Below are 6,000 nucleotides of genomic sequence, written 5' to 3' on the forward strand. Positions count from 1 at the left end.
CCTTGGCTCTGACCTCACCCTTACCCTCAATCCTGCCTCACTTTCGCAGAGAGCCTCTTTTATACAGCCTCTATTTTCTCCCTGCATAGCTCCCCCCCCCCTCCCCAAACCAACATCTACGTTCTACTCATCAACCATTGCTTTAGAAATCTTCAGGCTGGATGGGCAGGCATGCAGTGCTGGCAGGTGGTGTAGCTGTTAGGCAGCCTTGTGTATCACAGGAGATCTGATGCTATCAAATTTCTTTTCCCCCAAAGACTAAAGAGAGCAAGCCTTTGTAAGCATGCAGGAGGGGGATGAAAACAGTTTGTCTCCTGAGCAGCCAGCCTTTGTCATTTTACAAATGAAATCACTTTGGAAATTTAGAGAATTAATATCATAATGAAGACGGGAGTACCCATTAGGGTGGTCTAATGTTGCTCTGGAGATATATGATGGATGTCCAGTTGCTGTAAGCCCTTATTTGCAGAGAGTCACCTCTGTAGTTGCCATTATTAGGAAGATGTCTGAAGCAGAGGATCAGACACAACCATTGCAAGATGAGATAGTGTTTGACTGGTTTCCAGGGAACCGAAGGATACAGCCTTAGTTGTACCTGTCACTATGGCTCCCAGCTTTTTTCCCCCCTTAATGTCTTTTTTAGCTGTAGGAAGTTTCTCTTTAAAGATTCACTGCTTCTCTAATAGCACAGAAAGCAGTAATAGGAACATAAAAAATGTTACCTGGACTGCAAAAAAAGCTTCCATTTATTGCAAAACAATTGGTATAAATCATCACCAAAGGATTGCAATATGCTGCATTAGTTAGCAAATAAACATAACCATGAGATTTAACCTGCAGTGTATTACTTTATTTGCAGTAACTGGAAATATTCACCTGCTGTGTCCACTTCTGGAGATACCTATTGCACTGTCAGAGCAGTGATGCTGTGATTGCCATTCCTGGAAAGACAGCCTCAAGAAAGTAATACTTCCAGGAATTATCTTAATGGGCAATTGAATCATCATTTCTAGCACTCCCTGCATCTTTCCCAGAAGGACAGTTTTCTACAGGCAATGATTCCAGTTATAATAAAATGTGGGTATCCAAACCCCAATTCTTATTCCTCCTTGACTGGTTTGCAGAGAACAGAAACTTTATACAGAGCTTAAAATTAGGGAGAAAGGCACCTAGGACATGTGAGGCTGGAAGGTGTCCTATATAGTGATTTTGCCTGCACTTCATTTTATACTAGCTATTCTACCCAGGTAATTTATTTTCTTCCAATTATCTGTGTTCCTTTAATAATTCTCAGCTGGTCACTAACGTTACTGTTTTGTTGTGTTATTTCCCGGGAAGCTCAGTCGCTGGTATAAGTTGTTGTAGCTGCACTGTCTTCCATAAGGATTTACACCAGAACAGTGTTTGTGTTATAAGAAAATCAGGTTAAATTTCACTAATGTCTAGACTTTTTCCTAGCTATGGGAGTGTGTAAGGCAGCTTGTTGTTGCTAGCCTTTTCAAACAAATGTGACATGATGGGTCCACACTTTGCTTTATATATAATCAGTACTGATTTGGGGGAATAATCAGTGGTAAATAAAAATGAGTGCTGTTGAAATACCCTTTGTGTGTGTTCTCATGAATTACTCATGAAACAAAGGTTACAAATTTCTGCCCCTGATACCCAGTAATGGATCTGTACTGCCTTTATTTTTCTTTTTTTACTATATCGCGTGTATGTGTGTTTGGGTTTTGGTTTTCTGGGTTGTTGCTGTTGGTTTTGGTGGGGTTTTTTTTTGCAAAATTATATTTCTTTCCCCTAAATCTTCAGTTTAGTGGCCAGATTCACCTTGGTAGGAGAAAATGCAACTCTATCGATAGCAATGGAATTGTGTCTGCATATGTCAGCAATGAATTTGGCCCCATATTTATGGGAAATACCTGGGCTGTTGTGATATGATGTGGTAAATCATGCTGAGAGCAAATCAAACAGACAGGCTGTGGCTGCATCACTATTTCATACAACTCAGGTCATAATGGACAGGACAATGCTGTACTGTGAAATTCAGTGCTAAGGGAAATACATTTTTTCTAACCTTTTATGAAAATACTTCTCATCCTTCAAAGGACAATTTAGGCAACATGACCACTGCTGGAGCCACTGCGGGAGCATTTAAAAGGCAAATAGAAAAATACCATTGCCCAGGAGGAGAACAAGAGTCCGTAGATATTCCCATGCTTTTACTATTCCAAAATTCCTATCAACTGTTGCATACACCCTCCAGAAATAAAGCTATTCACTCTTACTACAGCAAATGAAAGCAATGCAACATGCCAGTCTCCAAGCCCAGTAAACTATAAATGTAATATCAGACAGAGAAGAGCTAATGAAAACAATCACATTAAACATAGCTCTTCAGTGCTTGGTGCTCAATAAGTGAGCAGCAGGCTTTCTCTGTCTAGCTTACAGAAAACAGGAGGTAGCAGTTTGCAAGGAGCAGCGTTTTAATGTGATTGGACTATAACAGACAATCTATTTACAGCATGCTCTGGGGAGCTTATAAACAAATGTTGAGTAATTTCAGCCAGCAGTAATTACCCTTGCAGCTGACAAGGATAGCATGATACTTTCTCCTTCACCTTCAGCCCAGTCCAGAAGGCACTGTACACAATGGCACTTCTAATTATTTCTGCATTTCTATGGCTAAAGACCAAAGTGTGTTATTAGAGAACATTTTAGAAGCTTTTTAAAAGCTTGTTTATTGGGACAATTAAAAGTCATCACTATGACAGCAAATAAAGGGTTCCATTCCTAGGCACACAGTTGCAGCCGGGGGTTTGTCTGCTTACCTTGTAAGCCTTGTCTACATGAGGCAAAATTTACAGCCACCCCTCACCGCTGCTAATATTGGTTCAGCGGCATCAGTGCTAGCAAGGTGGGCAACCCTCAAGTACACAGAGAATAGGGCTTTAGAAATATCGTATCATCTAACCTTGCTTAGAGCACATTGAATAAACATAGTACTTAAAATGCTGTTCACTCATCTATGCTCGAGCTCCCAAGGCAGCCAGAGGTAGCGGGGGTGAAGCTGTGGTAACGGTGAGGAGGTATTTTTGCAGAGTGGCTGTGCTGCAGACAAGGCTTCAGATAACGTGGCTTTTTCTTTTCTGTTGAAATAAAATAAAAAGCAAGTTCTAAACCATCTATTAACTCTTAATTACTGGTGAAATACAGTGGCTTAGATTTTTTCCTCCCAGGCACTGGACACACAAACAGGTTAATTCTGGGCTGGTTGCAGCTGCTGGAAGTGAGTCAGGAGGAAAGTAGGACAGAGGGAAAGGGAGACTCAGGAAGTTTTGGGAGAGCAGTACTGCGCTCTGAATCCCTCCCTGTCCTGGTGATACACCCCTTCTCCTAGCCTTGGCTATGCAATGGCAAAACTGAAGTATTTTAATTTCCCCAAATCATCAGTCCCTGGTGTAACACCTCAAAATCCCTCTTCCCAGCATTCCAGACTACTGCCAGAGCAGCTGGCCTATGTTTGCCATCATTTCAAACACTCACCTTCCATGTTGCAGCCTGCTGGCTCCTCAGGCACCGACCAGGCTGGCACAGGCTGCAGCTGGCCCTGCCTTCGGCTGCACCCTCTGCCAGTGCCCCAGCCCGGGCCTCCGGCGCTGGGAGCAGGAGTTGATGAATTTCCACTCAAGACCACACAATCCTAGAATGTGGGCACTTCTGATCAACAGCTTGCAGACACATACAAGTGAGCACTTGCCCTCCCCTCCCAGTTCTCTTTGCCAAGGTAAGCTGATGGTAGCCATGCCATCAAAGACAAAGTGTCCCGTCTCAGGGAGACCTCAGGAGGCTACACCATCCTGAGCAGTCTCTTATTTGGCTCAAAATGCCACTTTTTTAAACCCCATTTATGTCACACATACTACTGGATTTTTTGTTCCTTCTTGTCTGAGTTACATTTTGCCATGAAAACACTACAGCTATTTCCAAAGAGAAGTTTTAAAAATGGACAAACCACTACTCACAGTGAGGCATCATCAAAGTGATTGGTGTGAACAGTGATAATTAGCAAAATAATCAAGTCGCAGAACTGTGCACAAGAACTTTTATTTAACATTGTAATGCAGTAATTTTTGAGCCAAACTATCCAAAAAAGTAACTGGGAGAGGCAGTGAACAGTGTTGTGTGCTGGTTTGCAAACAGCATGAACAGTCTGGAGTTTGCTGAGCTCCCATCCGCCTCAATAAATTCAGTTCATACTTCTGCTATAGGAATTGACAGCAGATATCTAATCCCCAAAAGTGGATTATTTACATTTTTTGATACGTTACATTGCATTACATCCTGTCATGTTGCATCTCATCACAAACAGATATAATATCGCATAACATGATGTGACATGATGACAGACATCAGAAATGGTTTTTTGTTGTTTTGGGTTTTTTTAAGATTTTATACCTAGTATCCAAAATATTTCTGAGTGATTTCAAGGAAGATCAAGTAGAGAAGGCAAGTGCCTGGGCTACACAGTCAGTCCTCTGGCAGCTGCTGCACTGCCTCTCCCATGCATTGTTTTAAATCAAACTGCCTTGTTTTGCAGTTTCTTGAAACCTCAGCAATGCAATTTTGCACACATTTTGCAAATATTTTAAAAAGATTCGTTAGAAGGAAAATCAGCAGAGCACATGTTCAATAACAGCATAAAACAACAACAGCTGCTGCAAATTACCTTGGCTGAAAGGAAACCCCGGAAATGCATTGCAAACTTTAACAATGTACTCTAGCTGTTGATTGCTCACACCGTCTCTTGCTACTCATTTCTGAGACACAGTTGGTGGAGGAACATTAATTTGTCCTTGTTCTTGAGACTGGCAGGTGTCACTTTGCCCAGTGTGGGACGTGAGTGACAGATATTTTGCAGCTGATGAAATGAGAATGCAGAAATTCAAGAGTGCCTTTGGGATTTCACTGGTCATTTCTGGCCAGCACAAGGGCAGGGCCCGCTGCTTTGCTAATGCAGGACTGGCTGATGTTGCTGTTGCTGCAGGCTGCCGCAGATTCACACCATTTAAAATAATATTTGTATTATGAAGCTCTTCACACACACACACACACACACACACACACTTAATGGTATTGTGTGCTTCGCTGCTTTCAAGGCTGATACTGTGTGGGAAATTGTTCTAATTCTGCTTCGGGTTTTTTTCTTCTGTCATATGCTCAAGTCTTTCTCAAAAGGATTTTACCTGCATTTGCTATCTTTAATTCTTTGGATAACATAAATAGAATTGTCTAAATGCAAGAAGTAAGCTAACCTGAAACTGATTAAAACAAGAGCAGTATTAAGAAATGCAATTAATAAAATTATTTAATGATACAGAGGTTTAGGAAGATAGTGGAGAGAATGATATCAATTCAAATATTTCTTTCTTCTGATTTATAGAAACAGAAAAATGTGTTCGTTGTAGAAAAGCACAAGGCTTAATGACATTAAAGAAGAAAAGATATTAGGAAAATATCAACATTGCAGTATTAAAAAATTAAGAATAAGATTTGTTGAATTTTAATGCCATTCTGCAGTTCAATTTTATCTTTCCTTTAAGTCTTAGAACATTTTCTTTGTAGTGAAGGTAGCGGCTGGGATTTCAACCTGCCCAATAAAATTAATTATAAGTACAAGGAAAATAAATTTCCTAGAGTTGATGTCCTGGATAGGTGTTTTCTACCTAATTTAAAATCATATTGGATTTCTTTCCATTCAGAAATTTTATCTAAAAGGAGAGAAAGGGTTAAAACATTCTGGAGTTCCTGAAATACTTTCTATAAAAACTGAACAGCATATTAAAAGAAAAAATATCCTATAAACTCTATTAACTTATTATTTCAAATATATATTATTTTGGAGCTGGTGATTTTCAAGGAAACCCTAAAATTACATGACAGGGTCTCTTTTCGTAATCATGTTAAAGCTACTGTGTATAGAACAGTGTAACCTAGCTA

The sequence above is a fragment of the Chaetura pelagica genome, unplaced genomic scaffold (genome assembly GCF_000747805.2).
Source record: "Chaetura pelagica isolate M959 unplaced genomic scaffold, ChaPel_1.0 scaffold3, whole genome shotgun sequence".
NCBI lineage: Eukaryota > Metazoa > Chordata > Aves > Apodiformes > Apodidae > Chaetura > Chaetura pelagica.